The 9682-nt window shown below is 34.5% G+C and overlaps 1 protein-coding gene across 3 annotated transcripts in view; it reads left to right on the top strand.

The window, feature by feature from the left end:
- The first annotated feature begins 4994 nt into the window (after nucleotides 1-4994).
- Nucleotides 4995-9682, top strand: part of kcnj14 (potassium inwardly rectifying channel subfamily J member 14) — an 18118-nt gene continuing 13430 nt past the window's right edge. For all 3 annotated transcript variants that reach the window (XM_016482141.1, XM_016482139.1, XM_016482140.1), the window contains exon 1: nucleotides 4995-5563. The gene's annotated coding sequence lies outside the window, so the exon portion shown is untranslated. The remainder of the gene's footprint in view (nucleotides 5564-9682) is intronic.

Below are 9682 nucleotides of genomic sequence, written 5' to 3'. Positions count from 1 at the left end.
TTTCCCTACAGACTGATTAGTGGAGCTCAAGATGAAATATCGATCCTCCATCCCTGGTGTTGATGTTTATATTCACGTCACTTTCAGTAGTCCTTTGTAATAAAGACAAAGGACTGACATTCCTCCAAAACAGTCTGTTTAATGCTTGACTTGCACGTAAATTTGATGCATTGAAAATCTTTAGACTTTCTTTTGCTGTGTCTATGCTGCAAGTACCATGCATGTGTTTGCACACATACACGTTTGTTTTCAACAATTCATAATTTGGACCAAAAACTTGATCAGTGAGCACAGCAGGCTGACATAATATCACACAAGCTGTTATTCACAAGCAACACTCAAAGTACCATCCCTAAATGAATCAGTGGTTTTGAATGAATAGGTTAGGTGAATAATTCAATGACTCATAGTGTTGGGGAGTAACTAGTTACATGTAACGGTGTTATGTAATTTAATGACAAAATAAATGTAACTGTAATCTGTTACAGTTACTGAGAAAAGTGTGTAATTAAATTAGTTACTTATGAAAATGCTAATAATTCCAAATGGGGGTTAACTTGTAATCTGTAACCTATTATGGTCCGTGTACTTTTGCATCAATTCATTTTTCGTTTTTTAACCAACTTGGCGAAAAAAATTTAAAAAGAATGGGTGTTGTCTTTTGAAATGCTATGCTGAAAACCAAAACTGAAATTATAACCGTACACAAAATGCTGCCCGAAAAAGTAAAATATTGACTTCTTTTCAGATTTTAGTTTTTGACTTTTTGCACCTTTAATAAACATGTGAAAAATGCTCAAATTAATATAGAAAATGTCAATTATACTATAATTTAATTTAACAAGTTTTCTTTTGCAAAATTAGAAGTAATGCTTCTCCTGCATGTTCATTTCAGAACTAGAGGCGTGAACAATGCAGACACAGCCTAATAAACATATTTTAAAATAAACAGTGCAGAATCCTGGGAACTTTCGTCATGAAATTATATTTTGTGGTATAATTTTGTCCAAATGTTGTGGTATTGGAGAGGACCATGCATGGTCGCTGAAAGAATGTACAGTACATTGTGTTAGAGCACTACAAGGATTTAATATATGGTGTAAATATATAAATATAGAGATGCTAAAAAGCTAGAAATTAAATTTAGCGTTTATATAAAAAACAAGCTTTATATCATTTTTAAGATTTTTAATGAAATACGAATTTTGAATAATGAAAATTAGTTTGTCTGCTTGTTCTATTCATCAGTGTTTGAACCATTAAAGAAGAAACAGCATTTTCTGTATTTCATATCTGGGTTAAAAAAAAAAGAAAAAGGAATGGACGCAAATGACTCAGTCATAAAGAAAGTTACTTACTTTGTTCCTGAATGAACAGTGCTTTTGAAAATACTGAATAAATCAATGACTGCATAGATATACGAATACTTCCCTCCTATTGTCAGACTCTGTTCCATGTTTTGTGTGTGTCCTGCTCCCCATGTGCCTTCCCATGCCCTTATTTGGTCCTGTGTTTGTCTTCCTTGGTGCAAATAAAGTCTTGTCAACATATTCTCCAGTGTCTCCTCGTCCCTCGTGTGTGTGTGCAACGTGACACCTATATAGTAGGTAAAACAAAAATATGTGAAAAGAGAAGTATATCTAAATTTACAATATTTATAAAACAGTAGGCAAAAATTACCTGGATGACCTACTAGCTTTTTGTTCATCTTTAGTTGAGATGAAATTTATGCTGGTAGGTCACATGACAATGACAACATGCTGAATGTCATAAGTCCAGAATAGATTCATACCACACACATTCATATTATATACAACAGAGATAAACAGTTGCGAAGTAATTACTTAAAAGAAGTAGGCTACCTACTTAGAGAGTATGTGATTTTGGACACAGCATAGATACAGCAAAAGAAAGTCTAATGATTTTCAATGCATTTAATTTATGTGCAAGTCGACCATTAAACAGACTGTGTTGGAGGAATGTCTAACGCAACTGATTGAATTGGTATTTTGAACAAATTGGTTTACTTGAATGATTCAACATCTCACTGAAAAATAGAGGTACTTAGCTGATTTACTATACACTATGCACTTACTATGCACTTTGTAGGGCAGGGTTTCTCAATTCTGGCCTTTTCCTGCAGGTCCAGTCATCCTGAATGAACCCTTCAACCCTGCTCCTCGGGACCCACTGTCCTGCAAAGTTTATTTCCAACCTGCTTCAGGACACCTGGCCTGTGACTTTTCAAGTGACCCTAAAAACCTTGATTAGTTGGTTCTAATGTGTTTGATTAGGGTTGGAGCTGAACTCTGCAGGACAGTGAGTCCCCAGGAGCAGGGTTGAAGACCTATCTAGCAGAGTTTAGCTCCAACCCTAATCAAACACACCTGAACAAGCTAATCAAGGTCTTCAGGATTACTAGAAAGTCACAAGCAGGTGAGTTTGATCAAGGATGCAGCTGGAAAGTTGACCTCGAGGACTAGAGTTGATAACCCCTGATGTAAAGTTAATTCAGGATAACTGGACCAATTTTTCCCAGTCATCTCAATGGCAAAACATGTCCCAGTTGACTTGAATTCACCCTACTCAACTATCAGAGTATGATACCCCCTCCCCCTCCACTATTTAAGGAAAGCTGTGACAGCTGAGTGCATAAGTGTCCACTTTTCTGGAATTTTTTGTGTGGGCACACTCACTACTTAAATGGCAAAAAATTGTTGGGACACACCTCTTGTTTCATTCCTGAAAGAATCAGTGCATTTGAACTAATCATTTGACTGAATGATTCTCTGTCTCACTTATCTAGTTCTTGAAAATGAATCGTGTGACTGAATGATTCAGTGACTTGATTCAACGATTGAATGATGAAGTCACTTGTTGTCACCATCTACTGGCATTTCAAAGTAACCTGCAGAAAATTCTCACTAAAAATCTCCATTACTAATGCACGGATGGACAGCTTGTTTTAATCCAGAATGTAATCTTTCATTTTACTTAAACTAAGAAGTGTGCATTTGTTTTATGAGACTGAATTATTTTTTGAGAGAGAATCCATGGTTTAAGTAGGCCTGCTGATGACAAAAAATTTCCATCCTTTAAATTTTTGCAAAGTAGTCTATTTTTGACCTCGGCCATACAGGAACATTGTCTTCAGAGAAATGACGTTCACACATTTCCTAAATATGTTCACTGGCAGAATTTCAGTAGTAGTTAGCTCTTATTCTATTATTTAAAACAGAGCATGCCAAAAGTAATAGGCTACTACTACTACTACTAGGCCTACTACTACTACTACTAATTTTGATGGTGACATGAAGAAATTGGTCAAAGGCTAGTTAACTCTAATTTATCGTAGTTTTCCTATGTTTTTTTTTGTTTTCCACTGCTAGAACAAAAAGCAAACTCAGTGAATCTGACTTTCAGTTCAGCGTTTTATAGATCTGGCAACCCAAGGTACAGCGAGTGGATCAGACTCCAGTGGAGATTGGCTTCTGCTCAGCTGGATGTTTATCTCATTCCAGCACCACACTGAACATGTGCTGAAAGGTAGCACAGGATTACATCTGCATTCATGAAAGTTAGATTATATAATCCCAGTTTCCATGAAAATTAACCAATCATGCTTTCCGAGAACTGACATGTGGTATACGATATGGTATACGATATGGTACACGGTATGGTATTGCGATGCATCACTTAAGTGGGCTTTTTTGAATACTGAAATACAATTTTTATTAGTTGGGCAATTTTCCAATAATATAATGAATCTGACCATTTCATTTCAAATACTTATGACATAATAGCCAAAAGCAGTTTGTGTGTGCCCATGTCTTACATCATTGTACTTGATCACAGACAGAAAAGCCACAGAGTTCAGACATTATGTGAGCAGAAGGACACTTAGTTCCATGTCCCTTCAGAAGTGAAAAGTGGCAGTTTATAGCCTATATCTTATATCACATTATACAGTAGTATTAAATAATTATATTATTATTTAATATACTGCAATATTCTTTTTTATTGAAAGCATATCATCCAGTCAGACAGAACAAATTATAGTGACGAAGTGTGGAAATATGCTAAAAAACAGAGAGTGGTACCAGAGGGAATCTGCATTTCTCAAAAACAAGTCCAAATGTCCTAACGTTTATTAGGCTGTACAAAAAATAATAGTACATGGATATATTGTAAATGGGACGTTAAAACTGCGAATGTACATGGCTGTTAAAGCCACTTCCATCTTGTAAAACTTAAAACAGATCTATTTTATTGTAAAACCACACATTCTTTTACATTTAGAGGCACATTCATTCCTCCCTCTAAGTCAGTCACAGTATAACCATGTCCAGGTGCCCTTACGAAAAAGAAGTTTATTCAAGTGTGCTATTAGTATACATACTTAAAAATATACTTGAACTTTACTTAAGTATACTTACTAAAATAAACTTGAAGTATACTACTTTTTGGTAAAGGGTGAGTTTATTTTCTTCTTCTTCTTCTTTTTTACACTTATATAACAAGCCACTTTTTCACAGTGAACCGTGTTAGCTGTCAAAATTTATACTGGTTCAGCAAGTGCCCAACCTCTTTGGATGAAAACAGTATTCTCACTGAAACTCACGAAAATAGAGAAACTTGTTCGGTCTGAAAAAATAGAAACATCCCGCCCTCTAGTGGTTCATATGCGCAACCTCAGCTCACATGAAAATAAATGAGGTTGACTTTTGGTGTTATTTCAATCATCAGTTTAAATGGATTTGTATCAGCTAATCCAAAACCTCCACATATTTTGGTCATTTGTAAAATACAATCCAAATCGTTCCATATTTATGACCAACACACGTTGGCTATAGCTAATATAGGCTAACCGAATATTTAATAATGTCATAAATAAAACATTACTTAACAGTGGATAGCCAATCACTTCTCTCCAGTCACGTCAGCCTGTCTGTCTCTATCAGCCTCTGTTTGCTTTCTGTTTCGTGCCTGGAGAACATTTTCCATTGATCAATCTCAATCTTTTTTTTGGACTCGTGCGAGATAAAGGGCATTTTTAATGTAGGCTATTCATATTTTTGACACATTTTATACTCTGCTGCTGTACGTGTATGTCATATGCACTTTAGAGTTTAGATGTAAGCCTATTGTAGGCTACTTACTGTGATACTGCGATCCAAACATACTGCTGATGACGTAACAGGGCAACATTACTTCACCAAAACATTCAGATTACTGTTACTGAAAGTTCAGTGGCATGAAAAGATGATGACTGAAAAGATGCAGAGAGGGAGAGGAGAGGATGCAGCTCCCACTGAAGTTTTTCGTGCCTGCTGGTGAGCGAGCGTGGAGCAGAGCGCGCGGAGAGCGCCCACGCAACACTTTCACGCGCTGCAAAGCTTTTTCAATGCGACGCATCATCAATCAGGAGCCGCTTTATCTTCTGCTTTACTATGAACTGAAAAATACAAAACAAAACAAAACCGTTTTATATGAATTAAATAGAAACTGAAAAGACATCACGCTCATATGGACTATAATGTGATGACAATTTGTACACGAGCCGGTGAGTGTCGTTTTTGTTCTTCAAACTTCAGATTTTACTTCCAGTGTCAGTGCTGTTTATATATTATTTAAGAAAACGGATTGTACATATACTATAGTTGTGAATGACTAGTTCATTACTATAGCCTCCCAAATTAAACCATATAGCCTATTTGTCAGGTAATGGTTTAGAAAACACGAAACAAGAAAACATTTCACAGTGGATTTGCTCAACATTTAGGTTAATTGTTTTTAGTATGCTTTTGAGGTCTTTGTTACAACACAAAAAATATGAGTAATAAAACTAGTTAACACTCAAGTCTCAAGGTGAAAGGCATTTCAATCAGGCCTCATTCACTCATTATCAGCAAAACACTGAGAACTTTACACTATATAGGCATAATAACCTCCATTAATCATTACGTAATTAAAAATATTGTCGAAAATATGTGTGATATTTAGTCGCATGTGTTTTTATGAATACACTATTTAAAAAATGAATAGATAATAGAGATCAGAATGTATTCAAATATAAATGAATATAATATGAAATATAAAAATATGAAAATCTGTGAAAACTTTCATGACATTTCTAACTATTTTTAGTAAACTATTAAACAACTAGTGCTATATTATAATGTTTGTTAATGTCATTAACACACAAAGTTATAAAAATGGTTTCTCAAGGCTTATACTGTAGATTTAATAGTAGCTAATTTTATTCAATAAATTCTATAGCCTACATATATTTATAACTACATGAAGAAGTCTAGATTTGTAGGTGATATACTGTAGTCTTTGTCAGCTATCAAAATTAATCTTATAGTCTAATTTTTAGCATAGCAGATGTACCTTTAACCTTTCATTAAACTACACAGAAAGACAATTGCACACTAAATTTGGCTTTTTTTGTTTTAAGATCAATATAACTGTCCTCTTTTAGTGCTACTGCAAAGAGGATTTTCGTTTCATTTCTCGCTTCTTCATCTGGCGCTGTTTACAGTATTATTAGTTTGTAGTTGAGTGAGATTAACCTCAAGGTCATTTGTTCTAAGAATCAGTGCTTTCTTTATTTGACTCACAGAGAGAGAGTAAAAACGTTGATTTCTGTAGAAATTATTTTATAGCAATATCCCGATCACTTTCATTAGGAGAAGTTGTGCTTGAGTTTATGTGGTGATGTGAAAATGAACACTATTTCAGACTAAAGGATTAGTTCTTTATCTCCCATCCTCCTCCTCCACGTGATAGAGAGAATATGAAAGCGATAGCGTGAGAGAGTGTTATGCTTTCTCCCATTTAATCAATCCATTATTATTTTGCAGTGTATAGTTATGTATTAATTTGACTTTTGATACATCACATGAAAATGAGCCTTTGATATGTGTCTGACCAACTACATTTTTTAATTTCTTTTCGTGTGTGCAGAGGATGAGCAGAAGAAACGCTGCAAAGCAAAAATAACAATGAGATGAAAAGATTTATGCATTATTTCAGTCCAACAATTAATCTTCAAGAATGCGAGAGCCAGAGCTGTAGGAGGTACAGAGACAATTGAGTCTGAGATGGTTGAGATGATGAACATTGGAAAAGAGATATTTCTATTCAAAAATGCTCGCATGTAAGACATGTGGATTATAATCAGCATTAATCAGAAATCTATAGACTATGCTTCAACAGTCTTGGAATTTTACTCCGTCTAGACAATCTGTCAGTCTTTAGTAGGGATTTTTCACTGAAACATTTTTCAGGTGACTTTATTTAGACAGTAAATAGGAAGTAAGTAAGTAAGTCTTTATCATGATGAGTCATGAGTCATTGAATCATTAATTTAACCAATTTGTTCAATAACGCTGATTTATTCAGGAAGAAAGCACCATTGCTCGGAAATGTGAACTGTATTGGAACTATTTTCGTAAATAGTTTTTTTGAAGACATTTTGTCCTGTCATACTATATTGAGATTTTAAGGAGTTAGCCTGTTCACACCAAGAACGAAAACTATAAAAAATAACTGTATTGACCTTAAATGATAACTATATTAGTGTCTACACCAACAGATGATTATTGTATTACAACACTGTAATTACATCGCCTGTCACTTTTAGATGCTCAAATTGGTTAATTTCTGATTGGATGTCAGTTATGTTTTTGTTCATCAGCTGGAAAATATTGTTCTGAAAGTGAGTCCAACAATTTTTTCCTCTGTCGTTTTTGTGATCATACAGTAAAGTTTTAATAACCATTCTAATTCAACGAGAATAGGGAGGTCCGAACCACAGCTATAGTGATAACGACACAGAGTGATCGTTGGAATCACATTGAGCTGATGAACGATAAAAACAGTGACAGCCAATCAGAATTCAGAGCATTTAAAGTGACATAACTTTATAATATTATAATATGTTGGTGTGGGCACTAATATAATTTTTGTTTTAGCAATCTTTATAGGTATCGTTTTTGGTTTGAACGGGACTTTAGCCAAGATAGTTCATTGTAAGTACTTCCAAATATCTGTTTTACTGCAGGGTGGGATTTAAATATTGTTGGCAACCTGTCCTAAATGATTTGGACCTTATGATACGGACCTTCTCGGACATGCACAATAAAGGTCCGCAGGGTGTCCCGTGTGTCATTGAATGATTCAGAGCGGTGCTCATGAGTACCATTTGAGCAACAGGGCCTTTGACAATCTGTGTTTCTTTCCATGTCAACCTGTGTTCTTGATCTGTTGTTCGAAGTACAACGTAATTCCCTCACCAACTAAACATACACTAGTTTGCTCTTATCATAATGAATGTGTGATAAACATGATGTGTAAACTCATGCACACTATTAGTTCTATGATAAGACAGTTGTCATGAGTTACAAGTAGCTGTGACACCATGCAGTAGTTCAGAGGCAGTTCCTCATTGAATTCATAACCCATAAAGTCAATGTAGTGTCCTATAGAAATAAGGTTGCAAAGGCCAAGAAATAGGGTAGTAAGTTCTGTCAGCGCTGGCTCGTCCATACTGAAGCAACAGGCAATTTTAAACAAATACAGCACTCTCACGTATATCTAAGGTAACACAACACTTTATAAGCTCCTGGGGTTGAAGTGGTGCTGTCTCAGCAGCAACAGACCACAGTGTGGAAACCAGGGAGACAGAGAAGTGAATGAGGAGCACAATATTATGTGCAGGAGAGAGTTTAGCAGAATGAGGCATGTGCTATGTCACACTCTGGAGAAAGACAGGCATAAAGAATGATGTATTTGAAAATGTATTCATTAAGGAATATTTTGGGTTTAATTCGAGTTTAGCTCAATTGATAGAAAAACAACAACAACAATAAAACAAACCGAAATGTAGATTAAGATTTAAAAAGTAAATGTGGCCAATATTTGAAGGTTTTAAAAACAGAAATCTGTGTATGAGCTATAAAAAAATATTTTTTACAGTAATTTTAGGGTTTTCATGGTGACAAGTTGTAAAATTAGATATATCTTTAGTCAGAGAATTATAGAAAAAAAGTGTTTTAGTAACACTTTACTTAAAGCCTTTATGTTTAATGCATTATAAAGGGTTATTAAAGGGTATAATGCATTATACTTATTTATAATGTGCATTGTAATACATTATATCTCGTTGTAAATAATTATAACTGAATTTAAAATGCATAGTGTAACAATGAATTGATAAGTGATATAATGTATTAGCTGTGGTTACAATTATTCATGAGATGTACAATGCATTATAAGGTGCATTACGAGGCATACACTGTAAAAAATGACCGTGAATTTAACGGTAAAAGACTGTAAAAATGCTACAGTAAAAACCTGTTAAATGGTTAACGGTAAATTCCCCTACTATATACAGTGAAAAACTGTATTGGACATTACATGTATTGGACATTAATTTTACGGTAGTATACCGTTTTTGTAAGTGAAAAAGACCGTATAATTTACAGTGAATAACCGTAAATTGACATTCCCACAATTCCCTGCGTTACATTTCAAATGTGATGTTTTTTTAATTGAAATAACTATGTTTCTTCTTAGTTTTTTCTTATCAGTTTTGTATATTAGGGTTGTGTGTTACACCTAATGTTGTTAAATGAATGTTTATTGCATTATTTCAGTTTCATGTGTGTTACCATGA

This window comes from Sinocyclocheilus anshuiensis, unplaced genomic scaffold (genome assembly GCF_001515605.1).
Source record: "Sinocyclocheilus anshuiensis isolate Anshui unplaced genomic scaffold, SAMN03320099.WGS_v1.1 scaffold185, whole genome shotgun sequence".
NCBI lineage: Eukaryota > Metazoa > Chordata > Actinopteri > Cypriniformes > Cyprinidae > Sinocyclocheilus > Sinocyclocheilus anshuiensis.
The sequence above is the reverse complement of the archived record's forward strand: the minus strand, read 5'-3'. Positions and strand labels throughout refer to the sequence as shown.